General features: G+C 41.3%; 1 protein-coding gene across 3 annotated transcripts in view; it reads left to right on the top strand.

Annotated features, from left to right (window-relative positions):
* The first annotated feature begins 19,877 nt into the window (after positions 1–19,877).
* LOC129744484 (Ig-like and fibronectin type-III domain-containing protein 1) overlaps positions 19,878–26,709 on the top strand; it is a 707,683-nt gene continuing 700,851 nt past the window's right edge. Inside the window, exons 1-2 of one of the 3 annotated variants that reach the window (XM_055737013.1) lie at positions 19,878–20,032; positions 21,369–21,611. The gene's annotated coding sequence lies outside the window, so the exon portion shown is untranslated. Of the gene's footprint in view, positions 21,015–21,368; positions 21,612–26,709 lie in introns of all 3 variants that reach the window. The other 2 variants (XM_055737011.1, XM_055737012.1) reach the window with 2 other exon arrangements.

Here is a 26,709-nt window from a genome sequence, read left to right as displayed (position 1 = left end):
TAGGAACCGTACGAACCGTAGAAACCGAAGTGAACCGTAGGAACCGTAGGAACCGTACGAACCGTGCGAACCGTTCGAACCGTAGAAACCGAAGCGAACCGTAGGAACCGTTCGAAGCGTAGGAACCGTACGAACCGTGCGAACCGTTCGAACCGTAGGAACCGTAGCGAACCGTAGGAACCGTACGAACCGTAGGAACCGTTCGAACCGTAGGAACCGTTCGAACCGTAGGAACCGATCGAACCGTAGGAACCGTACGAACTGTAGGAACCGAAGCGAACCGTAGGAACCGTACGAACCGTAGGAACCGTAGCGAACCGTAGGAACCGTACGAACCGTAGGAACCGTTCGAACCGTAGGAACCGTAGCGAACCGTAGGAACCGTTCGAACCGTAGGAACCGTAGCGAACCGTAGGAACCGTACGAACCGTAGAAACCGAAGCAAACCGTAGGAACCGTAGTGAACCGTAGGAACCGTACGAACCGTGCGAACCGTTCGAACCGTAGGAACCGTAGCGAACCGTAGGAACCGTACGAACCGTAGGAACCGTTCGAACCGTGAGAACCGTAGCGAACTGTAGGAACCGTTCGAACCGTAGGAACCGTAGCGAGCCGTAGGAACCGTACGAACCGTAGAAACCGAAGCGAACCGTAGGAACCGTACGAACCGTAGGAACCGTTCGAACCGTAGGAACCGTTTGAACCTTAGGAACCGTAGCGAACCGTAGAAACCGTAGCGAACCGTAGGAACCGTCCGAACCGTAGGAACCGTAGCGAACCGTAGCAACCGTACGAACCGTAGGAACCGTACGAACCGTGGAAACCGCAGCGATCCGTAGAAACAGTTCGAACCCTAGGAACCGTAGCAAACCGTAGCAACCGTACGAATCGTAGCGAACCGTACGAACTGTAGGAACCGTACAAACCGTACGAACCGTGGAAACCGCAGCGATCAGTAGAAATCGTTCGAACCGTAGGAACCGTAGCGAACCGTAGGAACCGTTCGAACCGTAGGAACCGTTCGAACCGTAAGAACCGTAGCGAACCGTAGAAACCGAAGCGAACCGTAGTAACCGTAGTGAACCGTAGGAACCGTACGAACAGTGCGAACCGTTCGAACCGAAGGAACCGTAGCGAACCGTAGGAACCGTACGAACCGTAGGAACCGTTCGAACCGTAGGAACCGTAGCGAACCGTAGGAACCGTTCGAACCGTAGGAACCGTTCAAACCGTAGGAAACGTACGACCCGTAGGAACCGTTCGAACCGTAGGAACCGTAGCGAACCGTAGGAACCGTTCAAACCGTAGGAACCGTTCGAACCAAAGGAACCGTTCGAACCGTAGGAACCGTAGCGAACCGTAGGAACTGTACGAACCGTAGGAACCGTTCAAACCGTAGGAACCGTTCGAACCGTAGGAACCGTAGCGAACCGTAGGAACCGTACGAACCGTAGAAACCGTAGTGAACCGTAGGAACCGTACGAACCGTGCGAACTGTTCGAACCGTAGGAACCGTAGGAACCGTAGGAACCGTTCGAACCGTAGAAACCGTTCGAACCGTTGGAACCATTCGAACCGTAGGAACCGTAGCGAACCGTAGAGACCGTACGAACCGTAGGAACCGTTCGAACCGTAGGAACCGGAGCGAACCGTAGGAACCGTACGAACAGTAAAAACCGAAGCGAAACGCAGGAACCGTAGTGAACCGTAGGAACCGTACGAACCGTACGAACCGTGGAAATCGCAGCGAACCGTAGAAATCGTTCGAACCGTAGGAACCGTAGCGAACCGTTCAAACCGTAGCTAACCGTAGGAACCGTATTAACAGTAGGAACCGTTCGAACCGTAGGAACCGTACGAACCGTGCTAACCGTTCGAACCGAAGGAACCGTAGCGAACCGTAGGAACCGTACGAACCGTAGGAACCGTTCGAACCGTAGGAACCGTAGCGAACCGTAGGAACCGTTCGAACCGTAGGAACCGTTCAAACCGTAGGAAACGTACGACCCGTAGGAACCGTTCGAACCGTAGGAACCGTAGCGTACCGTAGGAACCGTTCAAACCGTAGGAACCGTTCGAACCGTAGGAACCGTTCGAACCGTAGGAACCGTAGCGAACCGTAGGAACTGTACGAACCGTAGGAACCGTTCAAACCGTAGGAACCGTTCGAACCGTAGGAACCGTAGCGAACCGTAGGAACCGTACGAACCGTAGAAACCGTAGTGAACCGTAGGAACCGTACGAACCGTGCGAACTGTTCGAACCGTAGGAACCGTAGGAACCGTAGGAACCGTTCGAACCGTAGAAACCGTTCGAACCGTTGGAACCGTTCGAACCGTAGGAACCGTAGCGAACCGTAGGGACCGTACGAACCGAAGGAACCGTTCGAACCGTAGGAACCGAAGCGAACCGTAGGAACCGTACGAACAGTAAAAACCGAAGCGAAACGCAGGAACCGTAGTGAACCGTAGGAACCGTACGAACCGTACGAACCGTGGAAATCGCAGCGAACCGTAGAAATCGTTCGAACCGTAGGAACCGTAGCGAACCGTTCGAACCGTAGCTAACCGTAGGAACCGTATTAACAGTAGGAACCGTTCGAACCGTAGGAACCGTAGCGATTCGTAGGAACCGTACGAACCGTAGGAACCGTTCGAACCGTAGGAACCGTAGCGAACCGCAGGAACCGTAAGAACCGTAGCAACCGTTCGAACCGTTCGAACCGCAGGAACCGTAGTGAACCGTAGGAACCGTAGCGAACCGTAGGAACCGTACGAACCGTAGGAACCGTAGCGAACCGTGAGAACCGTAGCGAACCGTAGGTACCGTTCGAACCGTAGGAACCGTTCGAACCGCAGGAACCGTAGCGAACCGTAGGAACCGTGGTGAATCGTAGGAACCGTAGCGAACTGTAGGAACCGTTCGAAAAGTAGCGAACCGTAGGAACCGTAGGAACCGTACGAACCATATAAACCGTAGCGAACCGTAGGAACCGTACGAACCGTAGGAACCGTTCGAACCGTAGAAACCGTAGCGAACCGTAGGAACCGTAGCGAACCGTAGGAACCGTAGCGAACCGTAGGAACCGTAGCGAACCGTAGGAACCGTTCGAACCGTAGGAACCGTACGAACCGTAGAAACCGAAGCGAACCGTAGGAACCGAAGTGAACCGAAGGAACCGTACGAACCGTGCGAACCGTTCGAACCGTAGGAACCGTAGCGAACCGTAGGAACCGTTCGAACCGTAGGAACCGTTCGAACCGTAGGAACCGTTCGAACCGTAGGAACCGTTCGAACCGTAGGAATCGTTCGAACCGTAGGAACCGTAGCAAAGCGTAAAAACCGTTCGAACCGTAGGAACCGTTCGAACCCTAGGAACCGTTCGAACCGTAGGAACCGTAGCGAACCGTAGGATTCGTATGAACCGTTCGAACCGTAGGAACTGTAGCGAACCGTAGGAACCGTACGAACCGTAGGAACCGTTCGAACTGTAGGAACCGTAGAAACGGTTCGAACCGTAGGAACCGTACGAACCGTAGGAACCGTTCGAACCGTAGGAACCGTAGCGAACCGTAGGAACCGTTCGAACCGTAGGAACCGTACGAACCGTAGAAACCGAAGCGAACCGTAGGAACCGAAGTGAACCGAAGGAACCGTACGAACCGTGCGAACCGTTCGAACCGTAGGAACCGTAGCGAACCGTAGGAACCGTTCGAACCGTAGGAACCGTTCGAACCGTAGGAACCGTTCGAACCGTAGGAACCGTTCGAACCGTAGGAACCGTTCGAACCGTAGGAACCGTAGCAAAGCGTAGGAACCGTTCGAACCGTAGGAACCGTTCGAACCGTAGGAACCGTTCGAACCGTAGGAACCGTAGCGAACCGTAGGATTCGTATGAACCGTTCGAACCGTAGGAACTGTAGCGAACCGTAGGAACCGTACGAACCGTAGGAACCGTTCGAACTGTAGGAACCGTAGAAACGGTTCGAACCGTAGGAACCGTACGAACCGTAGGAACCGTAGGAACCGTAGCGAACCGTAGGAACCGTAGCGAACCGTAGGAACCGTACGAACCGTAGGAACTGTTCGAACCGTAGGAACCGTAGCGAACTATAGGAACCGTTCGAACCGTAGAAACAGTTCGAACCCTAGGAACCGTGGCAAACCGTAGCAACCGTAAGAATCGTAGCAAATCTTACGAACTGTAGGAACCGTACGAACCGTACGAACAGTGGAAACCGCAGCGAACCGTAGAAATCGTTCGAACCGTAGGAACCGTAGCGAACCGTAGGAACCGTAGTGAACCGTACGAACCGTATTAACCGTAGGAACCGTTCGAACCGTAGGAACCGTTCGAACCGCAGGAACCGTAGCGAACCGTAGGAACCGTTCGAACCGTAGGAACCGTAGCGATCCGTAGGAACCGTTCAAACCGCAGGAACCGTAGCGAACCGTAGGAACCGTTCGAACCGTAGGAACCGTAGCGAACCGTAGGAACCGTACGAACAGTAAAAACCGAAGCGAACCGCAGGAACCGTAGTGAACCGTAGGAACCATACGAACCGTACGAACCGTGGAAATCGCAGCGAACCGTAGAAATCGTTCGAACCGTAGGAACCGTAGCGAACCGTTCGAACCGTAGCTAACCGTAGGAACCGTATTAACAGTAGGAACCGTTCGAACCGTAGGAACCGAAGCGAACCGTAGGAACCGTTCGAACCGTAGGAACCGTTCGAACCGTAGGAACCGTTCGAACCGTAGGAACCGTAGCGAACCGTAGGAACCGTTCGAACCGTAGGAACCGTTCGAACCGTAGGAACCGTAGCGAACCGCAGGAACCGTAAGAACCGTAGCAACCGTTCGAACCGCAGGAACCGTAGTGAACCGTAGGAACCGTAGCGAACCGTAGGAACCGTACGAACCGTAGGAACCGTAGCGAACCGTGAGAACCGTAGCGAACCGTAGGAACCGTTCGAACCGTAGGAACCGTTCGAACCGCAGGAGCCGTAGCGAACCGTAGGAACCGTGGTGAATCGTAGGAACCGTAGCGAACTGTAGGAACCGTTCGAAAAGTAGCGAACCGTAGGAACCGTAGGAACCGTACGAACCATATGAACCGTAGCGAACCGTAGGAACCGTACGAACCGTAGGAACCGTTCGAACCGTAGAAACCGTAGCGAACCGTAGGAACCGTAGCGAACCGTAGGAACCGTAGCGAACCGTAGGAACCGTAGCGAACCGTAGGAACCGTTCGAACCGTAGGAACCGTACGAACCGTAGAAACCGAAGCGAACCGTAGGAACCGAAGTGAACCGAAGGAACCGTACGAACCGTGCGAACCGTTCGAACCGTAGGAACCGTAGCGAACCGTAGGAACCGTTCGAACCGTAGGAACCGTTCGAACCATAGGAACCGTAGCAAAGCGTAGGAACCGTACGAACCGTAGGAACCGTTCGAACCGTAGGAACCGTTCGAACCGTAGGAACCGTAGCGAACGGTAGGAACCGTAGCGAACCGTAGGAACCGTACGAACCGTAGGAACCGTTCGAACCGTAGGAACCGTAGCGAACTATAGGAACCGTTCGAACCGTAGAAACAGTTCGAACCCTAGGAACCGTGGCAAACCGTAGCAACCGTAAGAATCGTAGCAAACCTTACGAACTGTAGGAACCGTACGCACCGTACGAACCGTGGAAACCGCAGCGAATCGTAGAAATCGTTCGAACCGTAGGAACCGTAGCGAACCGTAGGAACCGTTCGAACCGTAGGAACCGTAGCGATCCGTAGGAACCGTTCGAACCGCAGGAACCGTAGCGAACCGTAGGAACCGATCGAACCGTAGGAACCGTAGCGATCCGTAGGAACCGTTCGAACCGCAGGAACCGTAGCGAACCGTAGGAACCGTTCGAACCGTAGGAACCGTAGCGATCCCTAGGAACCGTTCGAACCGCAGGAACCGTAGCGAACCGTAGGAACCGTAGGAACCGTAGGAACCGTACGAACCGTAGGAACCATTCGAACCGAAGGAACCGTAGCGAACCGTAGCAACCGTAGTGAATCGTAGGAACCGTAGCAAACTGTAGGAACCGTTCGAATCGTAGCGAACCGTAGGAACCGTACGAACTATATGAACCGTAGCGAACCGTAGGAACCGTACGAACCGTAGGAACCGTTCGAACCGTAGGAACCGTTTGAACAGTAGGAACCGTAGTGAACCGTAGGAACCGTTCGAATCGTAGGAACCGTTCGAACCGTAGGAACCGTTGCGAACCGTAGGAACCGTAGCGAACCGTCGGAACCATTCGAGCCGTAGGAACCGTAGCGAACCGTAGGAACCGTACGAACCGTAGAAACCGTAGCGAACCGTAGGAACCGTAGCGAACCGTAGGAACCGTTTGAACCATAGGAACCGTTCGAACCATAGGAACCGTAGCGAACAGTAGGAACCGTTCGAACCGTGCGAACCATTCGAATCGTAGGAACCATACGAACCGTAGGAACCGTTCGAACCGTTGGAACCGTTCGAACCGTAGGAACCGTAGCGAACCGTAGGAACCGTAGCGAACCGTTGGAACCGTACGAACCGTAGGAACCGTAGTGAACCGTAGGAACCGTACGAACCGTGTGAACCGTTCGAACCGTAGGAACGGTAGCGAACCGTAGGAATCGTTCGAACCGTAGGAACCGTTCGAACCGTAGGAACCGTAGCGAACAGTAGGAACCGTACGAACCGTAGGAACCGTTCGAACCGTAGGAACCGTAGCGAACCGTAGGAACCGTTCGAACCGTAGGAACCGTTCGATTCGTAGGAACCGTTCGAACCGTAGGAACCGTAGCGAACCATAGGAACCGTACGAACCGTTCGACCCGTAGGAACCGTTGCGAACCGTAATAACCGTACGAACCGTAGGAAACGTTCGAACCGTAGGAACCGTAGGAACCGTTCGAACCGTAGCGACTCGTAAGAACCGTACGAACCGTAGGTACCGTTTGAACCGTAGGAATCGTAGCGAACCGTAGAAACCGTACGAACCGTAGGAACCGTTCGAACCGTAGGAACCGTAGCGAACCGTAGGAACCGTTCTAACCTCAGACACAGTTCGAACCCTAGGAACCGTAGCAAACCGTAGAAATCGTTCGAACCGTAGGAACCGTTCGAACCGTAGGAACCGTAGCGAACCGTAGGAACCGTTCGAACCATAGGAACCGTAGCGAACCGTAGGAACAGTTCGAACCGTAGGAACCGTTCGAACCGTAGGATCCGTTCGAACCGTTCGAACCGTAGAAACCGTAGCGATCCTTGAGAACCGTATGAACCGTAGGAACCGTTCGAACCGTACGAACCGTAGCGAACCGTTCGAACCGTAGGAACCGTAGCGAACCGTAGGAACCGTTCGAACCGTAGGAACCGTAGCGAATCGTAGGATCCGTAGTGAACCGTAGGAACCGTTCGAACCATAGGAATTGTAGCGAACCGTAGGAACCGTACGAACCGTAGGAACCGTTCGAACCGTAGGAACCGTAGCGAACCGTAGGAACCGTAGCGAACAGTAGGAACCGTTCGAACAGTAGGAATCGTAGCGAACCGTAGGAACCGTAGCAAACCGTAGAACCGTAGGAACCGTAGGAACCGTACGAACCGTAGGAAGCGTAGGAACCGTAGCGAACCGTAGGATCGGTACGAACCGTAGGAACCGTACAAACCGTAGGATCTGTTCGAACCGTAGGAACTGTTCGAACCGTAGGAACCGTTCGAACCGTAGGAACCGTTCGAACCGTAGAAACCGTAGCGAACCTTGAGAACCGCACGAACCGTAGGAACCGTTCGAACCGTACGAACCGTTCGAACCGTGGGAACCGTTCGAACCTTAGGAACCGTAGCGAACCGTTTGAACCGTAGCGAACCGTCGGAACCGTAGCAAACCGTAGGAACCGTACGAACCGTAGGACTTGTTCGAACCGTTTGAACTGTACAAACCGTAGGAACCGTTCGAACCGTAGGAACTGTTCGAACCGTAAGAACCGTTCGAACCGTAGGAACCGTAGCGAATCGTAGGAACCGTAGTGAACCGTAGGAACCGTACGAACCGTAGGAACCGTAGCGAACCGTAGGAACCGTAGCGAACCGTTGGAACCGTAGCGAACCGTAGGAGTCGTTAGAACCGTAGGAACCGTTCGAACCGTAGGAACCGTTGCAAACCGTAGGAACCGTACGAACCGTAGGAATCGTTCGAACCGTAGGAACCGTAGCGAACCGTAGGAACCGTAGCGAACAGTAGGAACCGTTCGAACAGTAGGAATCGTAGCGAACCGTAGGAACCGTAGCAAACCGTAGAACCGTAGGAACCGTAGGAACCGTACGAACCGTAGGAAGCGTAGGAACCGTAGCGAACCGTAGGATCGGTACGAACCGTAGGAACCGTACAAACCGTAGGATCTGTTCGAACCGTAGGAACTGTTCGAACCGTAGGAACCGTTCGAACCGTAGGAACCGTTCGAACCGTAGAAACCGTAGCGAACCTTGAGAACCGCACGAACCGTAGGAACCGTTCGAACCGTACGAACCGTTCGAACCGTGGGAACCGTTCGAACCTTAGGAACCGTAGCGAACCGTTTGAACCGTAGCGAACCGTCGGAACCGTAGCAAACCGTAGGAACCGTACGAACCGTAGGACTTGTTCGAACCGTTTGAACTGTACAAACCGTAGGAACCGTTCGAACCGTAGGAACTGTTCGAACCGTAAGAACCGTTCGAACCGTAGGAACCGTAGCGAATCGTAGGAACCGTAGTGAACCGTAGGAACCGTACGAACCGTAGGAACCGTAGCGAACCGTAGGAACCGTAGCGAACCGTTGGAACCGTAGCGAACCGTAGGAGTCGTTAGAACCGTAGGAACCGTTCGAACCGTAGGAACCGTTGCAAACCGTAGGAACCGTACGAACCGTAGGAATCGTTCGAACCGTAGGAACCGTAGCGAACCGTAGGATTCGTTCGAACCGTAGGAACCGTAGCGAACCGTAGGATCCGAAGCGAACCGTAGGAACCGTACGAACCGTAGGAACCTTTCGAACCGTAGGAACCGTAGTGAACCGTTGGAACCGTAGCGAACCGTGAGAACCGTACGAACCGTGAGAACCGTTCGATCCGTTGGAACCGTAGCGAACCGTAATCTTCACCTTACTTAAATAATTACGAACCAAGGTCCAACACTTTTAAGAAATAGCATTCAATCAAATTATATTTTTAATAGTTCAATCATTTTCTGATGGATTTTTTATGTTTTGATGTGTTGTAGAATGAGTGACAGATAAAAATATTACAATAGTTTTTTTATTTTCATCTAGATGATTCTACATTTGTTTTCAAATAAAAAAAAATTATCCATATGAATTTGAAAAAAAAAATTATAATGACAACTAGAACTTAAAAAAAATTCAAATATAAAGAACAAAACGTGGAATCTCGATATAATTCACCTATCTTGAAAATGTTCAAGTTTATGTATGACAACACATGCATTTTTTAAAGTATTGTAGGCCTTCGCAGGATTAAAAAGTTAAAAGATAATTTTTGAAAAGTCCTATGGCGAATGTTGAAGCTTGAAATACACACTTTGGGACCTCAGAAAATTATCAACTTTGGAAGAAATTCGAAGCTTAAAGGCAAGGATTCAGAGCCCGATTACTGATATCAGCGCTAATACCAGCTATTTGGGGTAAGATGTTGTTCTTAGGGGCCGTTCAGATACCACGTGGACAGAAAAATGAGATTTTTGACCCCCTCCTGTGGACAAGCGTGGACTTTTGGCAAACCCCTACCCCCCTCCCCGGATGTCCACGTGGACAAATTTGACAAGTGACAAGTTTTTATTTTTTATACCTATAATATGACAGTTAAATAACACCACTTTTCGACTTTTTGTTATAGAAATGTTATGCTTGATATAAAAAAAATTAAAAATTTTAAATTTCGTAATCATCATATTTATCACTTGCTTTCAAGTAACTATACTTATTGTTAAAATTTAAACTGGAAAGGTTTGCCATGTTAAGATTTTGATTTAAACATCTTAATATTTATTTACCTTCAGATAATATTTTGAAAGTAAATATGTCCACGTGGACTTGACCAAAACCCCTGCCCCCCGCTCCATGGACAAGCGTGGACATTTCCGTACCCCCCTCCCCCCCCCCCCCTAAGTTGTCCATGTGGTATGTGAATGGCCCCATATTCAAACCTGATCTGGGGTTTTCGTGACATAATCTAGGCATAGTTCAGTTTTTAACGGTCGCCATGTAAGAAATTTCTCAGCATGCATATTATTCAGCACTTTTAATTATGCTGCTTGCTTGCTGTTCAATAAAATCAGAATGATCCATTGTCGACTGATGTTACTTTTTTCCTCTTGTCAAATTTTGATTGAGGATGTCTAGTTTTGAAAGAAGTTATCAAAGTTTTCCACGGTTGTAAATAGCTCATACCAGGACCGTTGAGTTCAAATATTCAACTTCGGATTCATCAGTTGATTTTTTTAAAAATTCCCTTTTCCTAGCTTCATTGAACTTTTTTTACATCAGCTTGACGTTGGTTAATTCTTGAAGCGACAGGCACGCTAAATGTACCTACCTCCATGCTGGCTGACACTCGACTCGAGCATAACACACTCGGTTTGTTTACATCGCTCCCAAAATCAAAATACTCTCATCATTCTCTCATCTTTTCATTTTCTCTCCTTCTCGCGAATGATGATGATAATCATTCACCCAACAATCATCGAACTTGATCTTTTCACCCCACAAACACCCCAAAAGGGGGGCCCCAACAATTTAATCGTACCACACAACGACCGCCTAACGTTGCTTCGAGCTACTAGTTAATAATTATTCTCGTTCGCTTCTCGCGTTGATAATTTCGTATTTTTTATTTTTGAAAGCTATTTATTCTGTTTGTTTGTTTGCTGCTACTCTCTGCTAAGGCAACGGCTCAAGAAGTGTAGCTATACATTTCTGAGCTAAATTTGCAAAACAGCAGCGCGATTCCAACGCAAAACTGGCTGGCTAATAAAATACTAATGTCCTAACTAGGTATAAAGCGCGTTTTTGAAGCAGTCGAATGCCATCAATCGCGCGAGAAATTACGTTGATGAAGTTTCGATTCACTTGAAATTCGATACGGTGGTGTTACGTTTGGCTAAGTTTGATGGACGATCTTTTATTCTTACCGAGTTGTCGGTGGTATTGGGGGCGAGATACCTATTCGAAAACTTTTGGTTTAAGCTCAAGATGCGCAGAGAACGATCGAAGCAATAAAATATTAAAACGCTTTTGGTAATTCCTTGGAATGAATTTGAGAAATTTTTCAACAGTTTTAACCTAAAATTCAGTCTTTCTAGTAACTTTCTGGTGTTAAAAAAATGATCATAGCTAATCGAAAAAAATCGAACAGAACATATGGCTTAAGCTTATGCCTATGCTGAACCCTCATCCGTCCAAGAAATTTTTACCCGTTACTGCTCCAGAGAGCAGGGCCGGATTAAGCCGCCGGGGGGCCTGGGGCAATTTTTCTCGGGGGGCCCCTATGATTTTTTTTTTCAAATGCTATCTCAGAGAATACAAAACATTTTAAACGTTTAAAAGAACTGGAGATGAGTTCAATATACTCTCTTCAAATATTCATGTTGTATGGTATCTTCAGATGAAAATTGTTAATCAATTACGTGCAAACATTGCAGAAGAGTTTAGAAAATTCTCAAAAATTAAAGCTTTGATTTAAGCATCCAAAGTATTTTTTTTTCAATCTTTGAATACTCTTATCACCTACCAAAATTCTCTGATCTAGAATAATGACCAGATAAATTTTTGAAATTTTCGCATTTTATTATTGATCGTCTGGTTTATGCTTCATCAAGAAATTTTCACCTTATTACAATTGGAAAGTATTATGAAGATTTGAAACATAGAATACAAAATAAAAAAAACGAAATAATTAAATTAAAATCCCATAGAGATATAAGATTTTAAAAAATCAAAACTTTCAATAAGTTTATTTTCAAACCCAAAATTCAGTGTTTCAAATCTAAATCATAATATCAAATCAAGTTTTGAGAAACGAAATATGAATTTAATTTAGAAATAGATGTTAAAAGTAACAATCAGTACCCTAGCAGAAATTGCACCAAATGTGTACTTCAACTTTATATCTTTGAAACATGGAAAAAAAACCTGAGATGTTCATGAATATAATTCTCATCAGATGAAAACAACTGTTTTCAAATAGTTATTCTAAATCTCACAAACGTTTCATTCGATGCCCCCAAAGCCAAAGGGGTATAAGTGGAATAATGATCGTTTGAAAAAAAATAGAATAGAGAAATAATGTTAAAAATACAGAATCAGTTATCATTTAAAAAAAATCAGATAAGGAATCCAAATGAGTTAAGAACCTAAAACAAAGATTCAAATTTCTCAAAAAAAATCAGAAAAACCATGAAACTGAACTTCAAAAACAGAAGAAACAACACAAGACTTAAAAATTTCAACGAATTGAATCTGGAAAAATATAAGATGAAAAAAACATAGAAATATTCATGTTAAGAGAATTACTCAATGATATTAGCAACTCAACTATGAGATCGTTTTAATGATAAATTGAGAATTATCATAAGAAAAATGATTAGCTGAATTCAGGATATAATAAACATTATTATTGTGCAAGACGTTTGTGTGTAATGAAATTGAAGAGATCCTGGCAGAATTTCCTGACTGATATGTTTTGATAAAAAAAAAGAAAATTTTAGGTGTTTTTCCCATATCCTTCTTAATTTTTTTTCGAATGCAGTTTAAATTATTTTTGTCCAGATTTTGGGTTCAAAATTTTGAAATTCAACACCAAGATTTTGATGTTTTCAGCCAGAATAGTGCGGGAGAACTTCTTCATTGCTTACTCTAGGGGGCTCCCTTAATTTATTTAAGAGAAAAACTATTCTATATATTATTTCACGGGTGCCCCTTTAGTTGTTATATTTCAAGTTTTCATTCAGATTATCTAGTTTGGATTTCTTTTCATAGTTTTGTAGAAATTGAGGTAATCTGATTAAAGCAATTTTAAAACTTTTTTTCGCTCGGGGGGCCCTCCTGAGCCGGGGGGCCCGGGGCAATTGCCCCCTTTGCCCCCCCCCCCCCCTTAATCCGGCCTTGCTCTGGAGTGTTAATTTGACACTCCTGACTAAAACCAATATACCTACAGTTGCTTTAAAAAAAAATTAAATCGCGTGAAGCTGCGCACTGCGCACTCGCGCCAACTTAGATAAACTTCCATTTCACGTTCGGTTGATATTTTTTCAAGAAATTTTCACACAATTTAGTTCAACTATCCAACTAAGGTTCTACAAAATTTGAAGGCTTTACAATAACTGGAAACAAAAATACAACTATTCCTGTAAAAAAAAAATTGGTTGAAAAAAGTAAAAATGGTTAATCCAAGTTTTGACAGAATCGATTTACGATCAGAAATGGTGCCGGTTTGACAGTGAGGTTCATTATAGTCCAACTGACGATTTCATTCTTTTTTGGACAGATGTTTGTATGGGAAACATCATAATCAATATTTTCTTGGTTTTCTCCTTCACCAAATCAAAATTTATCAGAAAAAAGATAAATTTTTAGAAACTTCATTCCTGCTTTGAATCACAGGACATGCCAAATATGCGCATTTGAAAAAAAAAAACTGGTGCTTTTCGTGCTTTTGAAAACACAGCTACATAAGTATTCCAGAAGTTTTTGAATAAAAAGGAGATATTTTTAAAAAACTTACTTTAAAAAAATGTTGAAGACATTTGTAAGCTAAATTTATAAAAGTTGTGTTTTGGAAAGCATTATAAGCAAGGAAAAAACTGGTTAAAAAACTGAAAATTTGTTCTGTTTTCTGTAAACCAAAGTAACAAATCTAAAGGTTTCTTGTGGAACTAACTGAATGTTTGAATTGTTTATTGTAGAAGAAAAAGATCTAAAACTATTTAGATTTTTTTAGATTTATTCACGTGTCGTATTCGATTTCTGAAAAATGCAATTCTGAAATGTCTACTCTTATAAAAAAGCTGATTGCAGTTTTTTTTCTAAATTTTTGTAAAAAAATAAATGTTCTTTTGTCGGCGTGTCTTGCAAGTACCTTCTCATAACAAATTATACCTTATAACTATAAAAAAAATAACATAAGGAGCTATTGCGGAAATTGCACCTATTTAGACTCCTGTGCAAATAATTTCCACGCAGAAAAATTTTCGCACTGACGCACACCTAGAGATTTTCGAATCACATTTCCAAACAGCATAATCGTTATTGTTTTGATGAAAATTATTATGAAATGCGAACCAAGGAGTTTTATAACAAATTGACCGATCAACAAATGAAAAGAAACGAACAGAAAATAGAATGCATTCTGTAAATTCCGGCAGGGTTCCGAAAATCAATCAAAACAAACACTCAGGATGCGTTTCCTGTTGGAAACATTCTGATTGTATAGTGGGATAGCGCCTCTCGCAACTGCTTCGCCTGGCTGGTATGCAATCTCGATCATCGCTCCTATCAGCTATGCAAACCGAGTCGCATCATTCAGAATCATCGGTTTAGCAAACATCGCATATCGGAGATGAGGGAGATACAAACTGATCCATTCTGAATGTTGCTCACTCAGTATCTGCCAGAATTATATGAAATTCAAAATTATTTTTTGCAGGACGAAAAAAATCAAACAGTTGTGCAGGACACCATAAATTCTCAGTAGTTTTAACGTGACGGACGACAGTTTAATAAGAGAACTTGTAAAAATTGAAAAACACGGCGAAAGTGAACATCTTTCCCTCACAAACACAACTACAATTTGATTTTGATCATACTGATGTTAAAAAACGTCATAAAAGCAAATAAATTTATTAATTTGATATGTTTGAAATCAAACAAAATATGCTAATGATCGGTTTCATGTATCACTCACTCACTGCCTGATCCATTCACTCCTGATCGAAGACTAAAAAGATTCGCCATATGCATTGCGCATTGGTGAGATTCCAATTGGATGATGTATTTTAGCGATGAATTGAACGATCGATGATCGGGTAGGTCCAGTAGCAATCAATAACGAAACCCGACCGCTGTACGTTCAGGTGCGAAGTGCAATCAGAGACATTCATTGAAAATGAGTGATATTCGGAACACTGAATTCCGGTACCAGCATGTAAGTGAAACAAATGAACCGTGCATTAATTATTCGGGCGTTTTTCGAATTACTAAATAGTCTGCAATCTGCGCAGTTGCGTATGAAAGTTGATTTTTTGGTAGAAATAATTTGAACTCTGGATGTTGGTCCTTTTTTCATATACTCCCTTTTCAACTTCTAGCACATGATAGATTACATACATCTAGCTTCAATACTGCGGTTACTGGGATAACTTAGTAGCAGTAAACACAGTGCATAATTTATTTTCACTATTCAATTTTATTGAAAAGTTTAGAAGTAAATTTTTAAATAACAGTTCATAATATTACAATTTTCAGTGAAACTACCTTGTAATGTAACGAGTACGTGTACAAAATTTGGTGACAATCTGTCTAGTGGTTTTTGAGATAGCGTCCAAGAGCGTTCATTACAATTTTTTTTGGGCAGAATAGAAAAAAATTCAGAAAAGTCCCAGTGGGAGGCCAAAAAAAAGCTGGAAATCAACTATTCGACCAAAGTTTATATGATAAAGCATTCAAGAAGTCCAAGAGGACCTAATAGTGAGCCAAAATTGAATTAAAGTGAAGGTTATTGATTTCATGAAGTGAAAGGAATGTGAGAGGGGTTTTCCAGCTATTTCCGAAAATATGAATAGAGGAAGTGATAAAAATGCTAAATTCCTCTAACTTGTTCATCTATCTGACTTAAAAATAGGTTTGATTTCATTTCTACAAGGTATGAAAGCTGCCCACCGGTAAAAATAAACAAAATACAGAGGTCAAATAGTGCGCGAAATATATGGACTTCTTGAGGGGAGAAATTTTGAAATTTTTTACAATGGACAGCAAAACGAACCTGGCAGGTTTCCAACCAGGAACTTTTCGTTCAGAAGTCTCGCCTGTATTTCCCGGCGATGAACAAGGAGAAAAAATGGAAAAAAATATGTCTAGTACTTGAAGAGGCTAACGATCTGTGGAAACTGTAAATTACTAAGTCTTTCATAACGATTGAAGACTGCCTCCAAATGCGACCGTTTTCTCAGTAAAGTACTTCAATAGGCCCTTCAAAGTTTAAACTTTGTTTAAGTTGGATCTGGGATCGTGCCATTACGCAGAAACGGTGATGGAGTGATAAATAGTCAAATATGTTGATTTTGTGCCGAAGGAGGACAATCGGCTAAATTTGTCATAATTTCGACCAAATTCAAAATTTTGAGGTATTTTGAAGGTTTGGAAAAGGTGGTTAATAGTACGCATTATAGATGGCTCACGTGTTGCCCAAAAATTAAAGTCGAAAAAAAAATTTATATGGACGCTATCTCAAAAACCACTAGACAGAATATTACAAAAATTGCATATGTATACGTTACATTACCAGATAACTTTACTGAAAATTTCATCAATTTCCATCCATGCATTGAAAAAAAAAATTCATAAAACAAAGTGTTGAATTTTTTTAAGAATACTTAAGTATGAGATGGAATTGCTAAGAAGATTTAGTGATTCAATTCATATGAGCTGGACAAAAAAAAACAGCACAGACACAGATTCCTTGTATCTCGCGCATGCGTTTGAATTTTTAAAGATTCCGGAAAGATTCTATGGGAATTTAAGCCCCCTCCTCTTTTAGAAAGGCAAATGGGATCTTCAACATAATTGAGACACATTTCGTCATAACTCGAGAACATACAGAGAAAATGGTATCGAATGTGATATGCCAGATATTTATGTGACGATAAATGCTTCTTGGGCAGTTTTTTTTAATTGCTCATTTGTATTTAAGGCCCTCATTTAGTGTTAGCTCTATGGACGCAAATACACCCATAAAAATTTCATAGAAATTGGTAAAAGTTTTGCGCTCAGTGAGCGGAAGAGTTAGACATAAATATAGATCTATGGAAGATTCAAGGCAAAGTTCAGGAGGCGTTTAGGCAATAGCTACTCTAGGATCGATTTTAAATTTTCTTTCTGATAAAAATAGTTTCGATAGTTTCAAATTTGTTTCCGTTTAGTTAAATATAAACTGTTTAATATTCTTTCAACACAGATAAATTCAAGAGAATAAATTTTCAATGATTTTCATATTTTATCACCGATTATATAAAAAGGATACAATGAAATGCTAAAAAAAAAACTTCGAAACCATCATCACTGAACTTAACACTGCCTTTAAGTTCCGATTCAAACATGCTTAGAAAACACATATTGATAACAAAGCTTCTCTGTTCATAGGGTTGCCGAATGAGTTAATGGTTATTACGATTAGTTTTTTTTATTCAAGTTCAATGTTTTATTCAAATCCTTGATTTATTCTAAATTTTCAAATATTCTCTGAACACTCTCTTAAACTTTTGGTTTGTGTCGAGTTTAAAAGAAATTGTCATAGTTCATTCTAATAAGTCTGAAATTTGATGTTATATTGGATAAATTAAAACGTAAAGTTGAATGAAGAAACGTGTTTCATTACACAAAACCTTTTTGGCTTGTGATATAGCTCAGTTGGCAAGTCAGTTGCTTTCTGAGCCGATGTCCGTGAGTTCGAGCCCAAGAGTAAACATCGATCACAGTTGTACCGGATAAGTTTTTCAATGACTTGTCCGCCAACTTCATCGTTGATATAAGTCGCGAATGACATGAAGATGTTAAAACGACTATAATCGAAACAAAAAAAAAAAAAAAATTACACAAAACCTCAAGATAAAAGTAGTTTGGAACCACCCGATGGATTTTTTTTTGCAAATAATGAATTGTATAAGACGTTTTCTTAACTTAGAAAACTTTTCTATAATTAAATCAAATATTGAGCTAGAATATCATCAACTCATCTAAAAGATTTCTTTCATTATCGTGAACATTTCATCCGAAGACGTTAAAACACTATGAGATGGTTTAAAGAAGTTACGAGGTTTTGTCCAGCAAAAAGCCTGTTCTGCCCCACTGTGCCCTCTCGTAATTTTTTGGCTTCAATAAAAAAGAAGATTTTCAAATGTTTTCCGACCTTACTTGTAAAAAAAATAGGGGAGAATGAGGATATTTGATCCCTGGGGATACTTGATTCCTTCACTATAGCTCGAAACCAGAATGTCTTACAAATAGCAAGTGTTCTAGAAAAATGTGCCAAATCGATCAATATACCAATGCTGCTATCATTAAGAATTTGAAATATTTTGTTTTTGGAGTTATTGAACTTTGTATGAAAAATTTAACAAAATGTGATTTCAAGATTTTTTTATCACTTTAAAATGTTTCGCACATGAAAAAAAACACAATAAAATTTTTTATTCAAATATGCCAATCGCTAGAGTATGATATGAACTTCATAATATCATATTTTCAAAGCAATAGTAAACTCTCAATTTTTTTTAGATAAAGTTTTCATAAATGTATGTTATGGGTTTAATTGATCCATAGAGTTCAAAAAATGCATTTTTCCTCTGAATAAGTCGTGATCATTAGTTATCTAGAAATTACTAATATTTGTCCAGCTAATGTTTATTTAGTAGTTATCTTATCTGTGAAAACGGACTCGAAATACTGTATTTATAAAAAAAAACCTAAAAAATTGCGCCTTAAAGAAGGCAATGTTTCAAGGGTAGCAGACAAACATTTAGAATTCACTTTGTCTTAAGGATTAAGGATCAAGTCTCCTTGAGTAAAGGATCAAGTATCCTTTAATTTTAAAAATATCACAATTTTTCCCATCTCACAAAAATTCTTCTAGCTCATCTACGGATTCATGTATCACTCAAACTTGAAATTTCACGCTGTCAGAAAATGCCAATGACGACAAGTGGCTAAATTTTTCCTAAAGATATGATGAAAATATGAAAAACGGATCAAGTATCTCCATTTTTCCCCATTTACTAACTAATATTATTAAAAAAATATAAATTCTCAATTTCCATAGAATCTCAGCTGAGTATTTTTTGATGAGATTTTTGGACGTCTTTCAGTTCCAAAACTTCAAGCTTCAAAGATACAATTTTTAACATTAGTTTTGCGTGAGTACTAATTTATCTATTGACTTGGAATTTTTTTTATGAATCTTTTCGCTTTCAAACCTATTTGGAAATTTATGACCGGAAAGTTTTGCCTTTACGGGCGATTGTAAACAGGCAGAGCCATTTTGGTGCATTCCACTGTACCTATTTCTGGTGAGAATTACTACATAGATGTATTGACATTGATAAGTGTTCAGCAGTTTTGACTACCATACCGCCACAATTGATGATGTCTTCATTTTTCTAATTTATTTTTTATGTTTTGACCCTCTAGTTAATGCCAACTGTAGGCTCCATATGATGAGGTCCTTCTTTGTTCTGCACCTGTTCGAGCGATTTCCAGCCCAATGGTGTCGGTCGATCGTTCGAACAGCTGAGCGCAATGTTTTCGCAAACCCAACCTCCCCCAATAATCGAGGACTGCCGGCGCGAGAGAGATCCAAACAAAGCCTCCCCCAAACAAACGACGATGATGACGATGACGATGATGGGGGGCGAATAACAACAAGCGATGACGATGACACGCGCGAGAACCGGCCGAACACAACCGATGATGATGGCGCCCGACCGACCCACCGAACCCCACATCATCGGGTGCTGCTGTGCAAAAAAAGTTTATAAAACACTTTGCTCCGCTCAGAGCGCCGTTCAGTTTCCGTCGAGATTTGACCGAGTGCGGATCTTCGAGTGCGAATTCGTTCAAAACCGTTTGGTGTGCGCGCGTGAGCTGCTGCGTTTGTTGTTTGCCTCCTTTCCGGCGTTCTGATTCTGATTCTTCCGTGGAAGACAGTGGATCGTTTTGTGTGAAGCTCACACAGGTGAGGACTACTACGGATTTACAACCGACTTCGACGCCCCCACACTCTTCACGTGACCGTTTGCAGGTTATTTCGGTACCCCTTAACGCGAAGGCGAAGGAAAAGTTCTGGCCAGAAGCTTTGATTGGGGGGAATTGGCGAACCTCGTAAAACGTTGCTGCTGGTTTTTGTTGTTGTTGTTAGTGTTGTGGTGTGATTTTTAAAGGAGGACTACCGCGAGTGATACGCTTCGAAGGATTCCTGTGTTTAACGAATTTCCGAAGGATCTACAGGCATAGGTAAAGTCAGATTGCTTTTGCTGAAAGTGGGTGAAAAGTGAGGGATAAGGCAACGGAGTAAAAAAGTGGCGTGTAGAAAAGATAAAACGGAAACCGAGCTTGGCGATTGCTAAATTACTTATTTAAACGGTGGCTGAATTTTGTATCAGGGTCTGTGCCATTTCCGGTTTTGTTGTATTGTAGGCCGGTCTCTGGAACACGTGCATCTCCCGTGGAACTTGTGAATAATTTCCTTTTCGGTCAGAGTGGTTTTACTTTCAAGTTTCGACCAGTGAAGAAGCCTGAAAATATACTGAATTAAAGACATGTGCCAAACGTGTGTGTGTGTGTCCTTAGCATACATTCGGGGGCATCTGGTGCCTCAACCGAACGCAGAGTGATAAAGAATTTCCCATCAATCAACAATCCCGACTGGAGCAGGATTTTCCGTTCGTTTTTCTCGTTCGTTCGTCGTTCAAAATAGTCACAACAAGAGACGAGACTGTTTCGCAGAGTGTGTGTTCACGCAAAAAGTTGTGTGTGCACGTTCTTGTATGTGTGTGCGTTGTTTTGGTCGTTCCGAGGAAAAATTCAAGTGATTTTCCCTCCCTAGGGTGCCATCTGCTAGCTGCTGCCACTAGTTCGGTTTGATTCGCAGAATCACTTCTCCGTTTTTCGAAACGGAAAGTAAAAGAGCATCCCGGAGTCGTCTCCAGCTGTTGTCGGTTGGTTTTGTTATTGTTGTTGTTATTGTTACTGTGTGTGTTGTCGAAGTAAACATCGCGAATTTCCCGGGAGGCTGCAGAAGAAAAACAAACTAGCAGCATTACCCAACGAAAGAAGCGCGGTGATTATAATATTAATATTCTTTCTCGTGATTGTAAACGTCTAAGAGCGGTGGAAAAACAAAAAGCCAAGAAACAACAGCAGTAAAAACAACAATCATATCACCAGGGAACAGGAACAAACGCCACACTGAAAGTAAACCGAAAATTGCCCTACTTCGGGAAAATCTTACGGAATAGTGTTGCTAAAAGTTTTTTTTTGTTTTTCCCTTTCTCTTATTCTTTTCATCGCAGTCAGTGCCAGTGAGCGAGCAAGTAATAAAAACAAATAATCGAAAATCTTCGAGCTGATACCGACTTTGGTGTTCTGTGAACCGACTTGCTTATCGAGTGTGCGATAACTAAAGTGAAAAAGGGCCAATTCTGTTGGGAGTTCTTTTTGGGTGTTGGAACACATTAGGAAAAGTGTTGAAGTGTGGAATACCGGCGAAACGTGTGTCATCTTGTGAGAATCTACATCTTTGGATTTTTCGCAGTGTAAGTGTAAGTATCTGGCAACATATTTCTGAAAGCTTTTTTTTTGTAATGATGAATGATTTTGAATTTTATTCGAAAACGTTATCAAAATTGAGACAACAAAATTTCTATGGGAAGCATCAGAATGATTCCATTTATTTTTTTTTCCAAAAGATTGAACAATTTCTGAAAAAGTTTGACTATAAAATCTTAAGAAACATATCTGTTTCACTAAATTAAATTGTATTTAATCGAAAGGGCGCAATACATCAAGCTAGAGAACCTAAGATAAAGTACGTTCTCGGTCAAAAGTAGTGTGCCGCAAGGGAGTCACTTGGAACCGTTTCATTTCATCACTGTTATAAATAAGTGTCTCGAAGTGCTGTCTGATGTACAAATGTTGACATGTGTTGATTATTCAAAAAAGTTTTATTGTTTTATTTACCCAACATTGCTGTTTGCAACATTTCTAAAATAACTCTGCGCCTTGCCTTATACCAAAATAATAACACTAGTTTACAGCATTTTTGAACTTAGTAAACTGAAGGTCATTTTTAATGTAAAATCGGGCGCTGAATCCGAAAATAAAATTCAAAGAAATCTCAGTAGAACCGTTTTCGAGTTATGCTCCAAATATGAAATTTTGGAAAAAAAAGTTCTGGTACTTAGATGAAAATATATCGGACGGCATAACAGTAATTTGAAATCCCTCTCTTGCATATTCAAGGTGAATAAATTTTTTATCGATCATTTGAACACTGTTTTTGCGTATGATCAACAGTTTTGTTGATATTAGTAACTTTATGATAGAAAAAATTATAAAAAAACACATTTTTTAAGAGAAAATTTTCATTCAACGAAAGTTTTAGACTCGATGGTAACATTTAAAAAATTTGATTTTCTTTTGCGCTTGAATGTCAATTTAAAACAAAGATTTCAAGTGGTTATTTATCAAAATCGGTTGAAAATTGAAGAAGTTATGGCTACTTTACCATAACAGTATTTTTTGTTGTTTTTAATAATTTAACGTTCCGCAGTACCCTTATCATAGTATAGGAAGAATGAAACATGATAAATCTCACTCGCTCCAAGTCTAAATTATTTATTAGCTTACCAGAAGGTCACATGCTAAGTTTCAGGAAGAACTGACCATAGAGAGGGGTTGTTTGAGTCTCAAACGTGAATAAAATTTTAAGGTATTTTGCCCAGGAGGAACGAAAAATACTGGTTTTTCATCAATAACTTTTTTTCATCACTAGCCGATTGTTTCTTATGGTTGATTTTCTTAAAGCCTAAGTTGAAACAAATATTTCATCCGATGACTGTACCTCGATTGGGTGATCAATACAAAATTAATTCACCTTCAATATGCAAAAGAGGGATTTCAAATTACTGTTGTGCCGTCCGAGATATTTTCATCAAAGTACAAAAACTTTTTTTATTTTTCCAAAATTTCATATTTGGAGCATAACTCAAAAACGGTTCTACTGAGATTTTTTCGAATTTATTTTCGAATTCAGCGCCCGATTTTACATAAAAAATAATGGTCAGTCAATCAAGTCCACGATTTTTTTTAATTTAGTAAACTAGTGTAATTATTATATCAAGGATTTCTACACGAAAACAACAAAACGAACAAATTTAACCATGTGTTAATGAAGTTGAAGAGTTGACACCTAACCTGAAATGTTTGAATAATAAAAATAAAACTGCAAGAATATTTGATGACCCAACCAAAAACATATCAGCACCAACAAGTGAAAAGGGTATAAAAGAGAAAATAAACAAAACCCGTTTTCAGTAGATTCAAGTAGCCCAAGATGATGAGCTCTACTTATTACAAAAACCGTTTTTAGTTTATCAGTTTTCGTAAGATTTACAATGCAGTTTTAGCTAAGGATCTCAAACAACTGTGGAACGATGGTATGAAATAACCAATCTGAAAAAAATGGCCGATTTTGTGATGGAAAGTACAGATTACACAAAGCAACAAAATTTATATTTGTATAGTTTTGTCCCCGGATATAAAAGCTACAGTAGTTTTCATTTTGTATTTTTTCCCAATCCTGCAAAAATGCGGTAAATTTGACGGAATTAAAAAAAATTTAACTAAATTTGAATCTTTGATATTTTTTCAGCTTGAGTCGAATCGTGTCACAGTCTGCCAAAATGTTGTTAAATTAGTTGAAATCTTCAATACCAATACTCAAAGACTTGCTTGAATGCTGTTAAAAATAGTTATAGTCTTATCGAATTATTCAAATTTCCTAAAATTGTAAGAATTAATTTTTTAAACGTATCTCTGAAACGAATAGCAAAGCAAATTCTGAATTCGTTATTGAATAAAAAATAATTAACAGATTCAAAATTAGATTTATTTATTTATTGTCGTCAATCAGTTGTAGACCGTTTCATTTACAAATACGTTTATATCTAATTCTTTCAAAATAATAATCAAATTGACGACAAAAAACTAAAATTTAATTTAAGAAAATCGATTCATTGAGAAATGAAATACAGCTTAGCAAAGCCAAAATTAGATGTGGATTCTTTAAAAGCAAGATTTATTTAGCTGGAAGATCCGAGATAGCGGTCAAAGCTTTCATTGGATCCCAAAATATCTAAACATTGTCGGTTAGATATATTCTAGACGACTCCAAAGAAGATATGAGTATTTTAAAAATAAAATGGCTTTTTCAGACTTTTTTTCTTATTGAAAAAGTTTCTCATAAGCTAGTAATACATATTGACTTAATTTTGAAATGTTGAGGAGCTAGAATAATCAACCTACACAATGAATAAAGTATCATAAAAATCGGATAACATTTATGACCAGAGGAATATCATCAAACTACAACTCAAATTTCCCCTAAACGGTTATTTTGCGAACAGCTTTGGAGGGTTAACACTGATAAATTATAAATATTTCACACGTTATATCACTAAATTTGGATGGATGGAAAGGTTTTCTACAGTTTTAAGGTATCATTGAGCTTATTTTTATTTTTTAAATACATGAATTTCTCGAGTTTTGACTGTTTTAAAAAAACTGTTGAGTAATGTGAGCCACCAAATCTAAATTGACTAGATAACGTGCAAAGCGTATGAATTGACACAAAACTGAAATTTCATGATTAATTTAGTTATTTGAAAGCAATTTCAGATGAGGAAATAAAAAAGAGAGTTGTGCATGATCGAATAGTTCCTAGTTCCTGACTAGCGAACGTTTCGGCAAAATTTCTTATGTAGGATTTATGTTCGTCTCCAACGTATTGGAAAAAATGGACAAAATATTTTTCACAATTCTTTATTTGGCATGATAAAGCTTTGAAGGTAAGAAAAACGTATTTTATGTTCTGAATGTTTTTAAAAACACCTAAATATAGGTGGCCCAAGATACCCCACAAAATGTGGCCCACGATTCCCCACAAGCTATGATTTGCAAATTGGTTGCGTTTTTGTAACTTATTGAAGTTTCATCAAAAAAATCCTTTTCCACGAGAAAGATCATGACAACACTAAAATCATAATCGTATGAGCATATTTTTGTTATGTTCTTCAGGTCTCTTATGGATGCAATTTTGTCTTATTATTTCTTGTCTTATTATGTAAGTACATTTTTCAAGGCCAGTTAAATAAAAGAAGGATATGATACGTGCATAAGTCAACAACATATAGAGAAAACATGCTTACGCAAAACGACGACGATGACAGTTGGATTGAGATTTTTATCTCAACACACAGCTGAGATATTCAGAGTGGCCCACATTTCCTCATGGCCTACGTTACTCCACTCTCCCCTACATTCCCCCCACTTTCATTTCAATGTTAGCTAGCTACCTTGCTAACTGGAAACAGTTCGTTCAAATTAACCTAACTTCAAGCAAACTGGGAAACCTGCCAGTTGGAGTTCCTCAAGGCAGTAATTTTGGCCCTCTTTTATTTATTCTGTACGTGAACAATTTGCATATGCTGCGTTTACATGGCAAACCCCGAATATCTCGAATGGCGCCAGATCTGGACACACTTCAAGGATACTTCAATTCCAATCTTCTTTCGCTCAACTTGAACAAAACTAAGTACGTCATTTTTAGGACCGCCAATCGGTGCATTGAATGTGAGAATCTGCTCCAGACTAGTACAGTAATCGAAAAGTCAATACCTTCAAGTACCTTGGGCTTATCTTTGACGAATTTCTGAAATGGGATGCGCATGTAGACCGGCTCAAAACAGAGCTTAATGCTATACACGGTTTAATGTGGAAATTTTCGAGGTTCTTACCTACTAAAAAGCTGACGTACCTCTATCATGGTTTTGCACAGTCTAAACTGCAATACATGGTCTGCATCTGGGGAGCTGCAAGGAAAAGCAATATATGACCACTCCAGACCAAGCAAAATCGATGTCTGAAAGCAGTTTACAAACAACCAAAACTTTTCTCCACGCTCAGCCTGTTCCAAGACTCCCCGTTATCTGTTCTACCGATAGCTGCACTAAGAGAACTACAGAGTATTGTGCAGATTCACAACGTATAGTATAATCTACTTTGTCACCACAATCAACATGTTCAGCAACAGATCCATAGATTCCCAACAAGTTCGAGAGAAAACCTAACACAAAGAAGATCAAACACAGAATAGATGAAAAGACACTTAAAAATCATAAGGAACAAAGTCAGTTTCAAACGTCAACTCAAAAATCATATCAAAAACAACTTGGTACTTGGAACTTCTTAGTATGAAATAACAGTAAAACAAACTAGATCGTTGAACCTAGACCAGTTTTTCAAAGTCTCCTCAACAGAGAGTAATCTCCCTGAAGACTTGAAAGAAGTCCAGTTCCTCACTTCAAACATACATCATATCTGCCTACATATTATACATATCTTTCTGCCACTAATTGCCCCCTTACAATTTTTTTCATCCCTCTCCGCCAGCCCCCGCCACTAACCAAAACAAACCACTCAGAATTCACTGGACCAAAAGTTGCAAATTTAGTATCTTTGAACCACCGAAAGTATTGTGTTCCATTTTGTAGAGTTTCATGGTAAATTTTATATCATTTGAGTTTGTTTCTAACTGCCCTTGCAATTTCTTAACTAGAAAATATTATGAAGGTG

This window comes from Uranotaenia lowii, chromosome 2, assembly GCF_029784155.1.
Source record: "Uranotaenia lowii strain MFRU-FL chromosome 2, ASM2978415v1, whole genome shotgun sequence".
Classification (NCBI taxonomy): domain Eukaryota; kingdom Metazoa; phylum Arthropoda; class Insecta; order Diptera; family Culicidae; genus Uranotaenia; species Uranotaenia lowii.
The sequence above is the reverse complement of the archived record's forward strand: the minus strand, read 5'-3'. Positions and strand labels throughout refer to the sequence as shown.